The sequence below is a fragment of the Spermophilus citellus genome (genome assembly GCF_964194105.1).
Source record: "Spermophilus citellus genome assembly, chromosome: 14".
Taxonomy (NCBI): Eukaryota; Metazoa; Chordata; class Mammalia; order Rodentia; family Sciuridae; genus Spermophilus; species Spermophilus citellus.
The window spans coordinates 87315420-87336668 of record NC_138194.1 but is presented as its reverse complement, the minus strand read 5'-3'; positions in this window follow the sequence as shown (position 1 = coordinate 87336668).

Genomic DNA, 21249 nt, shown 5'->3' with positions numbered 1-21249 from the left:
CAAGAAAAGTAAAATTAATTCATGAAATAAAAAGTAGTAAATTTAAAAGATTAGTCAGGATACTCATGTAAAGTTTCAGCAATATTATTCACACAAATTTATGGATAGCAACTATTTATTTACTCATCTACTTCAGCAGATATCTGTTCTTACAAAATCACCTATCCATTCAACATAGGCAATCCATTCCTACTATGTGACAGGTATTAAGCTGAACTTAGACCAAAAGAACTATAGGTGTCTCAATCTGCAAGGTCTTTCATAACTTTGAGCTCATAAAAGAGGCCAAGTGTTTGTTCAATCTATGAATGAACAAGTGAGTGAATACAGAAAGTTCTGCAGATTTATTCATGACTGTGCAAAATATGGGTCATATAATGAGTAACCAAGTCTCTTTGCACTCCTTTTATAAGAGACTTTGTTGAAGAGAGCTGGATATAATTTTAATCTTAGAAATATTTTGGAAATTTTATGCATGTAAATTCTAGCCACTACTAACTTGCTTACTGAACTCTGATCCTTCTTGCACTATTAGTATTTTGCACATTAAATTGAAGCATCCTTCTCATGTGGCAAGATACAAAAGTTAAGCAGAAGCATAGAAAGGCCACAAAGACCCCTGAATCCAAGAAGGCAGAGAGGTATATTCTTTGTTTCCATCAATGAAGTTCCCTGATAATTATAAAAATAAAGAATTATGGTAGAAAGATTTTTAGGAAAACAAAGAGTAAACCCACACAATAATTTAGAATTTTTATTATCTAACCTGAACCAAGTTTGGCTGGAACATTCTTCACTCTCTGCTGACCCCTAATCTCCAAGCTTTTGTTCCATTTTTTTTCATCTGACAAGATTAATAACAATATAAATATCAGGTATCATGTGCTGTCTAATGTGCAATCCAATGCACTCTCCATGTAGGATATCTTTACTAATCTTTTAGAAGATCAATATTTTTATACCCACTTGCCAGACAAGGAAGTTAATGTTCAAACAATATAAATGTACCTTTTCCCAGATCACAAAAAGCAAGAATACAACCAAGATTTAATTCTACATAAACTTTTTCTACCTTTAATTTTAGTGTCTCCTACTGTGTTATTTTGTTTCTATATCCCTAATGTATATCCCTGCACATTATGTGTGCTTGTATGTGTGTGCACACACACATGAGCACACACTGATACTGTAACAACTCTAAACTGAATAAATGGTAAACTGTTTCTTGTATAAACATATCTAATAAGTTTGATTGCTGTCAGTTCTCCTGTTGAGTTGTGTAAGATTTTTGGCTATCTCACTGCTCAGTGGCTTAGTGTTTCTTCTTCTGTCCTGTACAAGAAGTTTAACCATCTCCATATGTTCAGGAGCACACAAAAAGGGAATTGAGAACAGCTTGATTAGCATAGCCTGGGTGTTGTGTAAACTGCTCTCTTAGAGTGAGATACTTCTCTTTGCATTACCCAGCATGCGGTCTCTCTACAATTCATCAGTTAGCACCAGGGCTCCTTAATGATGCAGCAATAAATCTTGAGTTTCAATTCCTTTGAGAATGTGTCACTTACTGATACACAATCAAGGAGCATTTATTGAGCACCTGCTGTGTGACAGTCGCAACAGGGGGTGACAAAGAGTTATGAGACTATGCTACTATCCTCAAGAAATGTAACTCCTGCACAAAGAAAAATAGAAAACTATCAATACAGCAATAAAAAGCTCAGTTAAAGTACAAGATTATGGTATAAAATACTAGGGTAAGCTTCATTATTGATGGTCAAATGTAAATCAAAGCCAACAAGTACAAAATAGCATCCCAGGTGGACTTGGCAGTGAGCTGGTGGTGAGAATTCTCAAAGGAAGGAAGGCTTGGTGGCAGCTGTAAGAGTTGAGATTACATTCAATGAAAAGCAGATGTCAAGAAAAAGAGCATAGAAGGGTCGCTTCCACACACTTAACCTGATTATACAATTTCCCACTTTTTCAAAACAACTAACTCAGAAAATACTAATAATATTGTTTCATTCTTTTTTTAAGGTAGAATTCAAATTTTGAAAGCTATACCAGGAAATATTATTTCATGCCGTGTGCATGCTCAGATCTCAAAAGTAGAGTATTTAATAATTTTAGATCCCACCAGAAAATAATATAACTAAGTATGTATTTTAGACACTTGAGGATTGCCACAGAAAAAGTGGGAATGTAATTTTCATAACAGCAAAGAAAAGAAGGAATGGAGATTTTTATCAATCTAACAAATGCAGAAAAGGAAAAACAGTATGGGCACTGTTTTTTTTTTTTACTTATTTTGAATTTCTAAGGGAAAAACAGCATCTTAGTATTTAATAATAGCATTTATTAATTTTATTATATATCTTTAAAATTTTATCTTTAAAAGCTCTGGAGGATAAGCCTGGTCAATATATCTATGAGTATTAGTGAAACTAGTCTCTGAATGTTTGATATATCTTATAATAATATTGATTAAAAGTAAAATTTTGAATTTTATTTTTATATTTTTTTGCATTGAGATCTTGTTATGTTGCTTGAGCTTGTCTCAAACTCCTGCACTCAAGTGATCTTCCACCTTGTCCCCCCATGTTGCTGGGACTACATGCATTTGCCACTTTTAAATGGACAATTTATGAATGTATGCAATTAAAAATCTCCAACATAGATTATATTAAAGGTGCAATTGGTGCAGATGTTCACACTGTTATAAGGTTCTGACTCAATTTTGCTTTTTCTTGCATCTCCCAAATCCATACATCAACCTCATATGTAGTCTCACTTCTTGCATAGTAGCCAATAGGAACTTAGCAGCTTTTACTCTCTCACACATATACCACACTGGCCAGCCAATGAGTGTCCTTTGACTCAATGTTCTAACAGACATCCAGAGATTCATATCTATTATGAATCTATTATTCATATTTATCATTAGCATGTCTCGCCCTTCTTCCAGGCCAAGGCAATCACTATGGCCAAGTAAGTGGATTTCATTGACCTGGTCATATACTCCCCCTGTGACCCAGGAGTAGAGTCAGTCTATCTAGAACTTTATGGATTTTCTTGCATACAAGAGAAGCTATTGAAAAGAGAAAAGGAGGCAAAATGTTTCAGGGAGATCTGTCACTGATATCAACTTCACCATATAAGACTAGATTAATCAGTTCCATAAAGATTAGCGAAAAGTGTCAGGAAAGATATCAGCAATGCCCTGTGTTATTTTAATACTACACATTATTTTATGATGAGCCTTATTTTAAGTGCTACAAAGGCTGAAAGTATGTATTTTTAGCATTTGATTTTTATCTAAACTCACTTAATATATTAAGACTATGAAATAACTTAATGTCTTCTTTGCAAAATCTGAATGAGTTTAAGGCTTTCTTTCAGGTCATCTTCAGAGAGTAGCTTGGAAGACTTGTAGCACAGTGGCTAAGGCCACACACAAGAGCAGAACTTCCAGAGTTCAAATCCCAACTTGCCTCCTTTATCAGATCTCTGACCTTGAACAAGTTTCTTAACTTCTCTTTGCCTTAGATGAAAAAAAGGGAGGATGACGGTATCCTCAGCATTCAGGTTTGCAAGGATGAAGTGGTGCCACCTGGCACAGCACTTTGGACAGTGGGCATATTTATCATATTGCAAGTATTTCATATTAGACTCTAATAAAAGCAGGTCCCATTGGCTTCTGGAATATTGTTTTAAAGTTACAGTCTTTGTTTAAAGTTAAAATCTTTGCATACAGAACGAATTTTTGACATATTAATTTCTCCCCAAACACAACTGCATCAATAGTTACCTGAAGCTTTTAAATCATGGTTGTGCACAAACACATTTAGAAATTCTATTAAAATAAGAAATTGTATTCTAGTGCAACTCTTGAAAAATATGTACATATGTGAAAGTATATTTTCTAGTAGGAAGCCTTAAAATCCAACAGGCTTCAAAAAGAAAGCTATAAAAAGAAAAATCTTGCAATGTACCTTTGATGGTCTAGCGCTTCAATTTAGACTGTTTCTTGAAAATATAAAACAAGTAGAGCAGTGTCTCTCCTTCCTTTGTGGCCCAGATGATGTCTCAAGAAATCTTTGGAAAGACTTCAGAGATAATCAAGCCCCCCCTGCCCCACACCCTCAGAGCAGGGGTCATCAGCTCTGTAAATAAAACCAGAGAGTCTACTTGACAAGACAATCCAGGTTTTTCAGGAGATTCTCTAATCATTTGCAAGTGTTCCTTCTGGGTTGTTCAGAAAGAAACTCTTCATCGCCCTCAGCTACTGAACTCATAAACTAGTTTCTAGGCCCATGTGATCATGACTATCTTCCTCTCTAGTCAGAGGTATCATGGGTGAGTATTTAGATCATTGACTGATTTTACATAATTTGAATAAATAGCTATTATTTAGACACTGGCAGATTTTAGTAAGTCTCTTCTAAGAGGTGTTTGCATGACTGTGAAATGCCATGTCAGACTTGAGCCACTTGATGTTATCATGTTATTTCCTAATTCTCCACAATCTCTAGATGATGACACTTGTTCCTACAGACATCCATTAATAAAAACTCTCTTTTGGACGTTCACGTCACCTAGGTGAGGTGATGGTACCTAGGACTAAATAAAAATAAAGCACTCAAGATAAACTCAGGGTGGGAAGGAAAGTTGAATTAAATGGATATTATTACCCTATGTACACATATGACTACACTACTGGTGTGACCATGCACCATGCACAGCCAGAGAAAGGAGAAGCTGTGTTCTATTTGTGTACAATGTGTCAAAATGCATTCTACTCTCACATATAACTAATTAGAAAAGACTAAAAAAATAAATAACCTTAGACCAGTTTGTGGAAAACTCTTCTTTTTTCTAAGCTCAAAAAATGACATTCAGTTTATTATTTTCCTGAAACATTTGTAACTCAACATTATCTGAAATCTATAATCTGTTAATTTAGGAAATGAAAACTTTTAAAATTATGAAGCAGCATATTCCTAATACAATAGCTTAATATGAAAAGTAGGTAAAGGATAAAACAAAGTCCACTCAAGCCTTCTTAATATTTTAACACCCTCCAAAGATAATGATTTTCAAATATCAGAATATCCTTTATAACCCATGAGTACAACTATAAAGACATGTTCATAACTCTAATAAACAGCTCCACTCTCCACTTTAGGGTTTCCTTGCACTAATATAGAGGTGCAAAGATGTATCAAATTTAAAATGGGGTTGAACAAATTATTTAAAATCATAAAACAATCATGATTTCCACATAATCCAAAGGAGAAGGATTGAGGAGGGAGTTAAAATGTTTAGACAGGTGGGTGCATAGATGTGTCAGCTTCAAATCTGTAGAACTGATGCTTAGTATTTAACTTATTTTTAATATATACCTGTAGCTTTCTATTCATCTTTAGGGGAAAACTAACATCTATTGAAGGGATTGTGCTAGCCTAAGAGCTATCCTGCCAGCCCTCCCTCTGTGCACCAATGCTTGAGTTCTTCTTTGTAGAATAAAGCTTCATCAGCTCTACCAGGGAGTCCCTGCAGCCCAGAATTTAGGGTGGATTTGGGTCTTCATCTCAACCTCTCTTCAGGATCACACCAATGTCAGACGCACATATATTTCTTGATTATTAATAGTGGGTCATTTCAAAATGGTCTCATATACACAATCCTACATTTTCCTCCTAAACATGAATTTTTAAAAAAATGTTTATTTTAAAAGATAGCAATTTAATACTATAAAATAAAGGGAGCCCTGTTCCTTTGTCCTATAATTTGTAAAACAGTCCTCCCCACAATATAACTAGTTCTTCACCTTAATAAGATTAAACCGAATAATATTAGAGTCACTCTTTTCTTTTCAAATTTGCCAACACACTCTTGTTCCTGAACTGATAGAGATTAAAAGATGGGCCATACTGAGCATTAAAGTCTGATTACATTCTTAACACCAATTTCCTCACCCATAGTAGGAATGCTTTTTTGAGAATTATGTATACAAACAGACATGGAGGCATACAAACATATATGATATTGACAGATTTTCTGTATACAAACTTAATCATCTTATCTTGGGAAGTTGGTATGTTTTCCTATTAAGTGTAAGTTCTTTTAAAGAGAATTGCTAGCAAACATTCTCTTACTATGAAAAGATGATCATTGAAGCCTAGAAAATTGTTCTTTTTATCAGAACTCTCAATTCTGAGTTATTAGTTTTTCCTTTTAACCATTTGGAGGACACTTTTCCAAGTTTGATAGGGAGGTTTCTATTTCTTCACTTTCACTATTGCTACAAAATTTTTCAAGGGATGGTTCATTTAAGAAAAGCATCTGAGGTTTCATTCCAGGGTTGCATTCACTCATTAATGCAAAAGTCATTGATTCCAAGTTTTAAACCAGCTGAGACTTAACTGTACTATCATCCATGGCATATTTCTCTAGCTTCTCTGCCCAGAAATCATGCAAACCTGCCAAATTCCTTGGTGAGACCCAGAGGCATTGCCTATAAATGCATCTCATCTTCTCACTTATTATCCTCCTTGTGAAAGGACTTGAGGTCTTGTGTTAGCACCTCATCATCACCTCTCCACTCAAGAATCACTCACAAGTTATCTGCATCCTTGCTTGTTTTGGAATTTTCTTACCCCACATACACAAAAGTTGTAATCCCCAGGCTCTATAACTATCCTGGTCTCTACTAGTTCTAGGATTGATTATAGTAATTCTGGATCTATCTTGGCATTATTTCTTGTGCCAATAAATTATATTCATACTCCAAAATGCACTAAGACTTTAACTCATTCCAAAGAGCCTGATTTTCTAATACTGTCATTTTTAAAAATTTTCTTTTTAGTTGTAGATGGACACAATATCTTTATGTATGTATGTACGTATGTATGTATGTATTTAATGTGATGCTGAGGATTGAACCCAGTGCCTCAAACGTGCTAGGCAACCACTCTACCTCAGAGCCACAATCCCAGCCCTAATATTGTCATTCTCATATAACTAGAACTTTCATTTTTCATCAAGGCACAAGTGTTGTATTATTCCAGTGTGATGAGCTTTCTCCTTGAAAAAGAAGTTAGAGTATAACAGCTAGTATGCTCTTGGTTGAGTGAGGAGAGCAGTTATTTGAATCAAGGTCTTTTTAACTCTCTTGTGGCTGCATTTGTGCTGGGAACTGCCTGTGCAAAAGTGTAGGTCCAGATGGCCAGTTGCTATGGTGACACCAGCCCAAGGAAACTCGATGCAAAGGCTCAGAGTTATCAGTTGGGGCCTTGAGTTTAGCCACCAACTACCAGGGATAGAGAATTCTGAGTGTAACAAGATCACCCTATGTCTTGCCAATCCCATGTCCTTCAGATTGCCTGTTTTGCTAAAACTTTCCCACAAATAATCTTTTGATGATAAAACCTATATAATAAACATGTTGAGCTAGCTCTGGGTCACTGTTTCTCAATCAGAGAGCAGTACCCCAGCGTTTTTATCTCTCTGTGTGTCTGTCTGACTTTTCTTTATCCTTCATTGCCCCCTGTTGGGTATCTCCTTAATTAAAGACTGAGGCTGAGAGATGAGTGGGTTGTAGCAGTTGATACCAGCGGAAATTCAAACTTAAACTTCCTAAAAGAGTCAAGGTGTGTTCATCTTTCAGAGGTAGATGACACTAGCTTCAGGTTGGTTAATTTGGGGCTCTACCATATAATCCTATCTGCTTGTGCTTATTCTTTCATCTTCTCTAATTGTGACTTAGAGCAGCAACAACATAATAAGGTTATTTTTTAATAGTCAAAAAATGGCTTCCAGTACCTGTGTGAGTTCATGTTTCCTTATTATTACATCTCTGTAACATCTTCTTATTCATATTTCACTAGAGAGAGAGGAAAAGGGTGTGTGTGTGTGAGAGAGAGAGAGAGAGAGAGAGAGAGAGAGAGAGAAAGATTAAGAGTTATTCTTCTAAAGACACCATGATAAGTTTCTAAAGACACCATGATAAGTTTTCCCTCTAGAATGACTGGCAATCACAGGTAATAATCCCATCCATACATCAATGTAGTTCAACTGGGTTAAACTAATTGGGTTCCACCTTCAGAGCTAGAAAAGGGGAGAATTACTTTGAAGAAAGTATGACTATCTCTGAAAGTAAAGTTGAAGGAACATAGGATAAATGCTGGGTAGGAAAAAAAGCCCATTCACCTTAGGAAATAAATGAGAAATAACAAGATGCTGTTATGTGTGTTTCATTTTTAATCTGCTCATGTCTTATTCATCTTTTAACATTATACCATTGTCCCAAGCTGTGGTTCTAGAACGTTCTAATTTTTTTCTGCACCAAACATAAACTGACCTCTTTCTCAACAATAACATGTACAGAAATGTCAACTTACTTTTTAAATTTTTATTTTCAAAGCATTATTCTGATAAAATAGAACTCTATTCTGCATTTTCACAAGTTGTATTTCTCTTTTGCAAACATTTTTCATGACTATTTAAAAATGTTATCTAAATCTTCTCTTTGATAAATGCCTGAAAGGTTAATGACTTACTCAAGATATTTGAATCTAGTTCATAATAGAGATGGGATTAGAACACAGTTTTCCTTCATTCCTGATCTTGAATATTCCCAGAAGTACCTGGTGATATGCTTGCTGGGCTTTAATGAAAAGGGTTTTATTCTTCTGGTCTTCTCTGCCAAAATCATTTCTTTGTGAAAAATTCCACCCTTTCAGTATCCTCTCCTTTTCAGTACAGAATGGCTTTGGAGGAGTGCCCAGAGTATGCACCACTCTGATGATTCACCAATAGAGAAATGTAGCCTTCAATTTCATGATGCTGTTAACAAACAAAAAGTTTCTGTTTCAACTGAATTTCATTTTTATTACTTATTTAGCATGTTATTGAACCTTGAAGAAGTTCTACTTCTCATTTGCAAACTAAGAATTTGAGATCTAAAATGGCATTATAAGAAGAGTCAAGTGAGATTAAAATATGTGAAGGCTTTTGCACATAAAATAGACATTCAGTAATGATAGCACTTAAGTATTGCTTTTCATTGCTGATATCTACAAATATAATGGAAACTTTAGCCATGATTCCTGAGGACATTGATTTACTTCCCTAACATTCCTACCTATGTTTCTGTGCCTCGACTGTCTTTTCCTAAAAATTGCTTCATCTTTTAAGGAAACATCTCTGTAACTTTTCATTTCCTTCAAGTATAATTTCATGACTTAAAGGTGCTCAATTTTCTATGACTCTTTTCATCTTTTAATATTTAATTTAGTCATATAATTCATTGTAAAAAATGCTCCTGAGAAGCATAAATGTACATTAAAGTGAGGGTAGAAGAAAGAGGTAAATGCATTTGGTCTGAACAAACTCTGAAGCAGTAGAAGCAATGGGAAGAAATTTTATCTTTAAAACAATCTACAGATACTTTTGATCTCTGTGTTGAAAAATTTACTAAAAATTCATGAGAAATCATTTTAAAGGAAACCCTAGATTAAGTAAATACCTACATAAATTAAGGCCTTTTCCCTTCTGTCGTGTAAAGTATTTCTTATAATCAAACTAAGATTCTGAGTCATCCAGATATTTGAAATCAATGTTTAGACACAAATGAAAAATATTTTTGAACATTAAAACAATAATCGATAGGACTTGACAGTAGATTCAATAGTGTGAGAGCTACTGAATCCAGAACTTAAAGAACAGCCTCTTTTGGCAAAGACGACCCAGTGGGAATCCTCTGAGGATCTCTTGCATGGCTGTGAGTGACTCAAGCTTTGTTTCTCAGGTCAATCCATATGGAAAGAACAATCTGTTAAAACATTCTCTCCTCAATCAAAGAAGTTAAAAAATGCATTCAACAAAGTGACATTGAAGAGTTGGCTCAAGAGAAGAACCTGATGGTGTAATCCCAGGTACTGGGAAAGTGTTGTTTATTAGAGTTGATATTTTTCCAGTTGAGCCATACAAGACCAAAGTGGAGGAGATTGTGAGAAAAAGAACTTGGCTGGAGAGCTGGCCAAACAATTTAAACTAAGTCAGCATTCAAGTTGGCCCAGACCAAATTCTGATACTCACCTCCCACGACCAGAAAACCCTCCTTTCCTAGAAACATAATGTCCTTATCTTGTCAAAGGACCCTTACCCAGATAAGGTGGCCTTATGCTTCATGTCTTTGATCCCACCCCCCAAGAAAATAAGGCTTTCCTGTGTCTATCTATCATGGCACTCAGAGATATCTTGCTAAGTAATTATTCAGAAAAACAGTTTGTATAAAAGATTTAATTGCTCATAACAATTTACTACGTACCTTGACACCTAAATAAGTTACAGGTTGTAGAGTATAGATTAATATTCTCATAGTTCTTATCTATATTTTTGTTCAAGTTATTGATAATTCAGTTTCATCCAAAAATTATCTGAAGATGCTTCCTGTAGTATAAACAGAACTTTCACATGGTATTGCGATCACATTTTAACTTCTCAGCTGCTGAGAGGTTGGCAAATAATGGCCCCAGGTTATTTTCAGCATTATGGAAGCCCTTGAGGGATATTAAAGTCCAGAAACTACTTGGAACTCCCTTTATTCATTTCATAAATATCCCCGCAGAAGTTCTCTGCTATACTCATAAGTAACTTAAAACAAGAATTATAATTTTCTGAGCACCTGCTAATCTCTAGGCATTTATCTTACTTTAGATCTTGGTAATTATGGAAATGACCTCAGAGACATTATTTTTCCTAAGATCAATTAGGCAGAAAGCAATGTAGCCTGAAGTGATATTAGGCTCTATCCAAATCAAAAACTCATGTTCATTCTACTAAAGCCCACCCAGGAGATTTTTGCTTTGATTATACCCTCATAATGGCACATCTTTGTCAATAAGTCCAAGAAAGGCCTTCAACTGGCTTTCACATAATGCTGGTATTCCAGGCTAGTCATTAACGTGTCATTGCAGGATGTCTTTGCAAGTCACCTGGGAGTGCTGGTAGCTGCACATGGTTGGAGCTGAAGGTCAGAACAGGAATAAGTAATTTCAATAAGAAAAATTTATGTAAGTAAGCCCCTAGTGCTTAGGGATGAGCTCCAGATGGACAGGGAATTCAGAGTGAACAGAAAAGTGCCATTTAGAAGACAGATACAAACCATCTAGGGTAGAAATAGGAAGTTGAACCAGGGTGGGGTGGAATTGGAGGAGAATCATATTTATTCAGTTTTTGTTCAATGAAATTCTCTTTTAAATACCAATTAGAATATAAAACCTGCTAAAACAAATCCCATACTGCAGAAGCACCGAACATAATTACAGAATATACATTATACAAACATCATTGTCTTTAGGCATGGAAGGTTAGGTCATTTTTAGTTTTATATTATTTTGTTTATGCCTTATTAATTGTTGTTACTTTCTATTTTATAATATATCCCGTGTCACTAATTTCTTTATAACATTAATGTGGTGTAAAAAATTAAAAATCATGTGATAAGAGATAGTTCTAGTATATTTCAGTGTTGCAAACTATGAAAAATTAGTTTCTATTTCTGTTATTTTATTCATAACCTTTATTATACATATATAATTTATATATATAAATTTTTATATATATTTATTTATTGTACATTTATATATATTCATTATATATATATATATTCATTATATATATATAAATTTTCTCCTTTGCCTCCAAAGAAAATGTGAAAGAAAAGCAATGAAAAAAATCAATTAACTAAATGAACTGTAACATTAGTTATGAAATTGTGTAATTAAAGCCTTTAAAGACCTAATAAAACCTCTTTAAAATGATGGCTTTTGTTTAAGCCACCTACAGGGAGACGAACAGGAGTAAAACTTACCAGATGGTCTATTTTAAGACAAAGACTAAAGGCTGATGGGAGATGTTGAATCTCAAGTCAATGGCAAATCTAGACGTCATAGTCAAAGTCACCAAAAATGTGTCTGCCATGTTCTCCCCTCAGACAATAAAGGGGACAGAAGTTTATCTTTACTTTTCATCAAAACTATTAAAGACTGTTGAAGTGTCTATTTCTCTGAGTTGCAATATATGATTCAGCAGAATTTGAGAGTAAGTAGAAAACGACTTCCGGCAGAGAGGAGAGATACCAAATGGGATAAAAGCCAACTGCCTACAGAAACCACTAAGAGCCAGTGGACTGTGAGTGAGAAGAGGCTGGGCAGAAAAATGAGTGGATCTCTTAATAAGCCAGGAAAGGGTGCTTTTCTTTCCTATCGTTTACAGACAAATGACCCCCAGTGGCTCTCCATAGGAGAATGGAAATATGTAATCTGGAAAAATGGAACTAGAGGGGCTCTTGACTTGAGAAAACACAGATCAAAGAACACAAGACAGAAGATTTCAATGGAAAACTAGAAAATGAAGTCAAAGGACAGAACCTGCCCAGGAGGCCCTGGGTTCCCTTTATACCTTACTCTCTGGAGACAGGAGTCCCCCTCTCTACAGATGCTAAACTGCCCCAGGAAGAAAGGCCTATTAATAACAACATTTGGAAACAGTCTTTTTAAAAATGCCTGTCCACTTTATTGCCTAGTAATTGCTAAATCCTGTCCTTTCAAAATGTTTCTGCTTTTAAGTTCTCAAAGATGACAAAATTTTGGAGGAGGGTATTCAATATGAAATATTAAAGAATAACAACAAAAACTCCAAGTAACTAAAAACCACTTAAAACAATAGCTTATATCTCAATCCCATAAAAGAAAATATTATACCAATGAAATAAGAATTCGATACCATGGGCAAATAAGAACTCTACTAAAAATTAGTTATGAAATAAAAAATAGAATTTTTTTTTCAAATAGGTAAAAGGATTGAAAAAAATCTCGATCAAATGTGCTAGAAAATAGAACAAAAAAGCAGAAGCAGAAGTGGACAGTAGGAGAAAAAAGATCCATACAAGAAGTACCAAACATGCAAATAATGAACATTGAGAAATAGATAAAAGTAACATAAATAAAGTGGGTGTGGTGATGCATACCTGTAATCCTAGCTGGTAGGGAGGTTGAGGCAGGATGATCCCAAATTTGAGACCATCTTGGTCAATTTAGTGATATCCTGATAAAGGAAAAATAAACAAATTAATAAATAGTAAAATACGCTGTCTTATAATTAAAAGCCATGAAGAGCCAAATGGAGAGAGCCCATAACATTACCAATAAGAACAACAAACTGGAACATTTCAATAACCATAGTTAAGTTTCCAAAGACTCATACAAAAGATCTGGAAATCATATTCCACAGATTTTGCAAAATAAAATATGTATTATATATATAATAACCTTATATAATTGACAATGTAAGCCAGGAAATAATGTTTTAGAATTTCTGAGAGGTAATAAATACGTATGTAAAATTTTATGTCCATCCACACTACCACCTAGGAGGAATTGTAGATTAAAAATCTTTTCAGAAAAGTGAAATATAGTAACTATCCCTGAATAGTTTTTCAAGGATCTTCTTGAAGAAATGTCTAGGACATAAGGTCCTAGAAACAAGGAACCAACCCAAAGCTGAATAGAAGTGAAAGTGGGTGGCCAGGACAGTGGGAAAGGAAAGTCCCAGCAGTACTGTAGTGTGACCAGCATACACAAAAACACCTAAAAAACCAATCAGGAGAATAACTGGCAATGTTGACAGTGGGGGGGACTCCAGGAAATAACTCCAGCAAAGGGGGACCTGGGAGATTGTGTAGCCGATTTGAAGTGGGGGGGGATCATTTATTGAGAGTCATTTGCCTAATTTACTAAATATGTTGGAAAATTTAACTGAATGTTCACACAATAAGCAAATGATACAGCAATTCAACGAGAGCAAAAGATAAAAAATGCTATCTTAGAGACTGAATGGTCAGCAAGGAGAAGCAAATGTTCACAAAGTGATTATAACACAAATATGGAACACCAATTTAGCAAACATTTCAAATGTATATGGGTGAAGTGGTAGGAAAGGAGGAAAATTTAAATCCTCATCTTTTAAAAAGGATGTAAGTAGTTAACACATATGAAATATCAACATATAGATATTAATTTGAAATGTAGAACTAGACAAAAAGCAGCTTAGGAAAAGTTTATCTTTGGAGAATAGTCAGAGGCTTGGGGGTCATAATAGTGGTTGGCATAGGGAGTAAAACTTATGCAGGAAACAATTTTTGAAACATTATTTGAATATTTAAGCTCTGTGCATGTATTTCATTGGTGGAAAATGAAATAATTTTATAAAAGCTATTTGATAAACCCCCACATGTAGATGATTATTTTCAAGTTGTATAAATTCACAGAATTATTTATCAATGTAAGTGAAGAAGTTAGAGCAATATTTATAGAATGATTTCCTTTTAAAACAAAACAAAAAGACATATGATAGATATGTCACAATATAGATTTCTGCATTGAAAGAAAAGTCTAGATAGTACCTGACTATCAACTGCATTTAGTTCTAGGAAGAAAAATTTGGAGTGCCTTTTAAGTTTTTCTTTTTTACATTTGAATTGGAGCTTTAGATTGACTGTGTATTACTTTTGTAGTTGAAATTTTTTGTGGACTTTGTAGAAGTAAAATCAATCCAGTGGCACAGACCATAAGCAGGGAATTATTTTTGGGTTTTGACACAAAAGGAGGCATTTTGGAATTGTTCTACCATTGTGATAGGTGACGCTCTGTGTCAAACACGCTCATGTCATGGTGTACCTCCTCTTCAAGTCAATGTGTCTTTATTAAGTGTCCATGACTCATGTCTCGGGTCTCTGTTTAGTACTAAGGAGAGAAATGGAGACAAGACCCAATTCTAAGTAGTCCAATGTCAAACAAGAGAACATGTAAACAGACATAATCCTGTATATTATATTCTCTGAAATGGTTTTGGGCAATTGTTAAGATGTAAGCTATTGTTAATAGTAATAAAATCCAGGGCTTATTAAGCACATTCTGTGTAATACCCTTTTAAGTACTTTAGTATCATTATTGTATTTATACCTCATAATGATCCTTAGAGATGAAAATTTTTATCATCCAATTTTCTAGATCAACTAAGGCTTATAGATGTTGAATAACTTATTACAATAAATACAGGAATCAAAACCTAAATTTTAGCAAAAAAAAAAAAAAACTTTTGGCTCAAAGACCCATGCACAAGGGATTGTATTGTATTGCTCTTTTCAGAATATTTTTAAGTACACAGGAGTTATTTGTTTGCATCTGTGGTAAGCAAAAATAAATAAATAAATAAATTAATTAATTAATAGATACATTGTATATAAGAAAATTTGCTATAGGATCAGTGTTTGTGTCCCTTACCTCTCAAATTGATATGTTAATCTCCTAAACCCCAAGGTGATGGTAATAGAGGTAGGAACACTGGGGAAGTGGTAAGGTCATGAGGGTGAACTCTCATGAGTAGTTTAGTGCTTTTATAAAAGAGACCTCAGGGAGCTCTCTTACCCCTTTTCTGCCATGTGAAGACACAGCAAGAAGGCAGCTGTCTACAAACCAGGAAGCAGACCCTCACCAGATACTGATCTATGGTACTTGATATTGGATTTTCCCAACCTTTCATAACTGTGAGAATAAATGTTTGCTGTTAAAGCCATGATATTTTTGATACAGTAACTATTATGATTTGAACCTTAACTGTCCCTCTAAATGCTCATGTGTTGCTGGCTTGATCTTTCAGCCACTGATGATCTTGGGAGTGGATGGACACTCTAAGGGGTGGACAATAGTTAGGTCACTGGGGATGTGCTCACACCCTTGAAGGTGCACTTAACTTCAGCCACTTCCTCTCTCTTTCTCTCAGCTCCCCTGCCACCATGAGGTGAGCATCTTTGCTCCACCACATATTCCTTGCCATGCTGGTTTGCCTTGCTGCACACCCAAAGTGACAGGGACTGAAAGCTCTGAAACCATTCAACAAAGCAAACCTTTCTTCCTTTTACATTATTTATCTCAGGTACTTTGTCACATTGATGGAAGGCTGATGAACACAATGGCCTAAATACATCAAGACCAAACAAAGATGAAACCTGAGCTTCAAGACAAGCAATGTCCCAGGATAGGACTTTGAATGCAGGTCTTTTGACTCAGTTTTCTTTTCTCCCTGTTACCCAAATCTGCACACCTCAAGGTTTAGCTAACATAACCAGAAACCCCAGTTTCTGTTCCTCCATTTATTATAGCGAAGACTCAAACAATTTCTTTTCTTTTCTAAGCTAAAAGTAAAAAAATTTGATTCCATATCCAGAGTTAGACAGCTGATGGAGATCCTTGGCAAAAATGTCCTTGTGACTTCAATGGATGCAGATTTGAAGCTTCTGTACAGCTTGGAAAGGGTCATTTAGAAAGAAAGATTTAATTTAGGCTGTGTACGGTCTGTGTTTTCTGACCCAACAGATGGGAAAAGGGAGAGCAGAGGCATGTCACAGGGGTGAAAAGGAGAACGTAAATAAAGTCACCCACAATGTAATACGGTTCAGGGGAAGAAATGGGGTCAGGCCATTAAAGAGGATGCAGATGACATCATTATGCTTTAACAAGACAGACTGTGACCAGAGGAAGACAGCAATGAAAAGTGGACTGAGATACTGAAAGGCAGTATCTGCACTCCAGGGGGAAAATAAAGCTTTCTAATCGAAACCATATTCCCCGATCTGGAAATGAAGGCTCAGCTCCTGGACAGTAATGCAGGAGGAGCAAATGAGATTGTATAGATGAGGGAGGCGAACCCAGGATGTTGTAAATATGGTGAGGGGCAGAGAGCTGTGTGCACCCCAAAGTCCACACCTAGAGGGCTTTGAATCAGACCTGAGGGGAAGCAAACTCCAACCTGAATGGACAGTGCTAAAATTCCAAGATTCCGATTCTAAACCTTTAGGAGAACATCATCCCAGGAAGAGGAAGTCAAATCACAAGGGGAGAAGAGGAACGGGTTAATGTGAAAAGATATTTCAAGTCAGAGTTGCCTGGGAGGGTGATAAACTGCAGCCTGTGGAAATCAACGTGTGCCAAGGGAAACAGTGCTCACGTGAAACTCAAAACCCCTTTGATGTTCTGTCTGGAGAATTGTGTACTTCCTTGCTTTGACCTACAGCCGTGAAAAAAAAAAAAAAAAAAGTCCCAAGACCTCAGGCTGAGGACCTGAGAGGACTCATGTTGTGTAGAAGCCTTTTCAACTTTCAGTGTTTATTGTGTACAAATGTCACTCTGTTCTTCACACCTGCAGCTCCTCCAGAGTGGCTCTGCAGTGAGAAGAACCTGCTGCTTGGTGTGAAGCACTAAGAGGAGGTTTGAGAAGGTGTTCAGGCAGCAGAGACCTCTTTCTTACTGATGTATGTGATGAGACAAGCCTGGGCAGAATCCGTAACATCATTGGCCAGACCTCTGCAGAAGCAATAGATATAAGGTTCTTAGAAGTGGAGCAGTATTTTAAAACATATTTTTACAGCTATGCCTTCAAAAATAAGTTTATTTTCTTTTTGTTTTTTAATCTGTACTTTCTAGTTATACATGACACTCAACCTTTGTTTTTGGGGGACTGGCTTATTTTGCTGAGTACCATACTTTCCAATTCTGTCAATTTATGGGCAAATGCTATAATTCCATTCTTCTTTATGGTTGAGTAATACTCTGTTGTGTATATATACCACATTTTCTTTATCTACTCATCTGTTGAAGAGTATCTAGATTGGTTCCATAAACTCACTAATGTGAATTGAGCTGCTATAAACATTGATGTGGCTGTGTCACTATAGTATGATGATTTTAAGTCCTCTGGGTATATACCCAGTGGTATAACTGGTTCAAATGGTGGTTCCATTTCAAGTATTCTGAGGAATCTCCATACTGCTTTCCAGAGTGGTTGCACCAATTTTCAGTCCCACCAGCAATGTATGAGTGTACCTTTTCCTCATATCCTCCTCAACATTGTTGCTTGTATTCTTGATAATTACCATTCTTACTGGAGTGTAGATTCAATTTACATTTCCCTAGTTGCTAGAGATGTTGAGCATTTTTTCATGTATTTTTTGATTGATTGCATTTCTTCTTCTGTGAAGTGTCTGTTCAGTTCCTTAGCCTGTTTATTAACTGGGTTATTTGGGGGGGTTTTGGGTGGTAAGTTTTTTGAGTTCTTTATATCTTGGAGAATAATGCTCTGAGGTGCAGGTGGCAAAGATTTTCTCCCATTCTGTAGGCTCTTTTTTATGTTCTTGGTTATTTCCTTTGCTATGAAGAAGCTTTTTGTTTGATTCCAACCCATTTGTTGATTCTTGATTTTATTTCTTGGGCTTTGTGAGTCTTGTTGAGTAATTCCATTCCTAAGCTGACATTGTAAAGATTTGGGGCTACTTTTTCTTCTATTAGGCATAGGGTCTCTCTTCTAGTGCCTGGATCTTTGATCTACTTTGCGTTGAATTTTGTGCAGGATGAGAGATGGGGGTCTTATTTCATTTTGCTACATATGGATTTCTAGTTTTCCCAGCACCATTTGTTGAAGAGGCTATCTTTTCTCCAGTGTATGTTTTTGGCACCTTTGTCTAGTGTGAGATAAGTCTATTTATGTGGATTTTGACTCTGTTTTTTATGTACTTCCCTACCAGCTGGACAAAAAGCCAAAATGACTAGTTTAGTTTTGGAATCTGCTGTGGTTGGGAACTTGGATATCCCCCCAAATGACCGTGAGATACAGGCTTGGTCATCAGCCTGTGGCACTGCTGAGAGGTGGTAGAACCTTTAGGAGATGCAGCCTGAGGTGATTTGGGGCATGCCTTGAAGAGGCTATTTGGGCCCAGACCGTGCTTTTTGTCTCTGCTGCTCAGCCATCATGATGAGCATCTTACTCTGTCACATGCTCCCACCATGAGGTCCTGTCTCATCACAAAGCAACACAGTCAACTGAATGGACTGAAACCTCCATATCCATGAGCTCCATTAAACCTTTTCCCTTATTACATTGATTATCTCAAGTATTTTATTACAATAATAGAGTCCTAAGACACAGCCCTACCTGCTCCTATTCTATGGCACGATAACTATGCAAATAAAACCTCTTTTATTATAAGGGAAAATTGGCATGGGAGGAAATCATCAGAATTGTTTGAGAATTTCTACTGATGGGTTGGAGAGTTTAACAAATCCCTGCTTTTTCATTCATTCCTCCATTTAGTTATTAGTAGAGTTCCTCACGTACACAAGGCATTGTGGTAAGTGCAGGCAGTCCCTGCTCAGTGACATTTTAGCCGGGAAACAGACTCGCAACCAATTGCTTAATTAGAACTGCCCTCCGAGCTATTAGGAAATCACAGATTATCCCATGAGGACATACAACAGGACACATGACCTAGTGGAGGCAGAAAGGTTCAGAAATCTCTACAGAAGAAACATTTTATCTGAGATTCAAAGATGAGCAGGAATTGTTAAACATACCTAGAGCAAGGAGGAAAACAGCAGTGTGTTTGGGTGGAAGGAACAGTTTGTACAGGGACTTCTAGCCTTAAGGAACAGAGAGACCTCATTTTTATAAAATGCAGGAAACCAAGAGAGTGTGGAAAGGAAGAGGGACCTACACAAGCTTATGTTGACACTTGTAGGCCTTGGTGAAGATTTTGGGCTTTAGCCAAAGATCTTTGGTAAGTAATGATATTTTTAAGCAGGGAAGTCCAAAGTTCTGATTGTTCTTTTTAAAAAAGTATTTTCTTATGTCTCTGGTACTTCTGCTCATAACTTGGGTGAATCCTGTGTAGTGACATGATTTTCTAAGGTGGTTTCCTTGTATCTCCCCCCTGGTTCTCTCTTTCCCAGTCAGATGTATGTAGTGGCAGGCAGGAGTCAGTTTGGTCCCTCTAGCAAGTGCTGCCTGTGCACATCCTGTCCTAGATCTTCATCCAGTGACACCAAGAGGAAATCTAGAAATCGGAAATGGGGGACATACTCCATGGGAAGTTGGGAACACTACTCAAAGGGCTTGTTTAATTCAAGAGACTTAGTCTGCAAGCACCTCACTTCTCTGTGGCCAAATGAACAGAGAAATTGCCTTTTCACAGCTTAGAAGAACAATAGCCAGGGGAAAAAATCATATATGTCTACACATAATCCTATACATGTATAAAATTCTTATGTAAGCAAATATAGTATCATGAGTAGCTATATATCATATATACTCCATTTTTCTTTTGTGGGGGTATTGGGATTGAACTCAGGGGCACATAACCACTGAGCCACATCCCCAACCCTGTTTTGTATTTTGTTTAGAGACAGGGTCTTCCTGAGTTACTTAGCACCTCGCTGTTGCTGAGGTTGGCTTTGAATACGTGATCCTCTTGCCTCAGCCTCCAGAGCCACTGAGATTATACTTTGTAGTTTTAAATATATACATTTTATAGAGAGAGATAGAGTTAAAAGGAGTTGCTTACTACTAGAGAAAGAGGACTATTTTACTCTTCATCATATTGTCAAGTGCCTCTAATGGAGCTTATCACAGAGTAAATGATCAGTAAATATATATATATATATATATATATTTAATGTGTAGAGAACAAAATCTTTGCTCACCATGCATACCCTTGGACCCTAATCACTACAAGATTTTCCAGCATATTTACCAACAGCCAAAAAGTCAATCCCAGATCACTCTGCAAGAACTCAAAAGCACTGCATATGGGAAAAACAGTCAAGGTGCCTGGCAGCTATCTTAGATATGTGGACAATCTTCAATGCCATTTTAAACTGAGGTCTGAGTCCATGAGCTGGCAGAGTGGTCTAAGTTGGTCTAATTGGAGAAGTGTGACTGAGTGGGCCGCTGAAAGATATCAAATATTGTCCACACTAAATTGGCAGCACATCAGAAAGTGCTACTATTAGGATCATTCCTCATCAATGCGGCAAAGTCTTGCCTCTCCATTGGTTTAACTGGCAACACTGCTTTTTCTGAGAATTTTCTATAAATTTTCCAGAAGGGAAAAATATCTCTCATCTGTGCTCTAGACTTTTATGTTTACAGAACCAACAGTACACTTTATTGCAGTGTGCCTTTAAAATGTCAAGCACATTTCCTAGCACAGACTATTTAAAGCTCCCTGATTATAGAAATTGTCTTTTATTGTCTTTTATGACTCATGATCTCCCCACAAAAAAAGATGAAGATGATAATACATTATTTTATGGTTAGCATCTCTCCCCCAAAGGATGATAATTTACTGAAAATAGA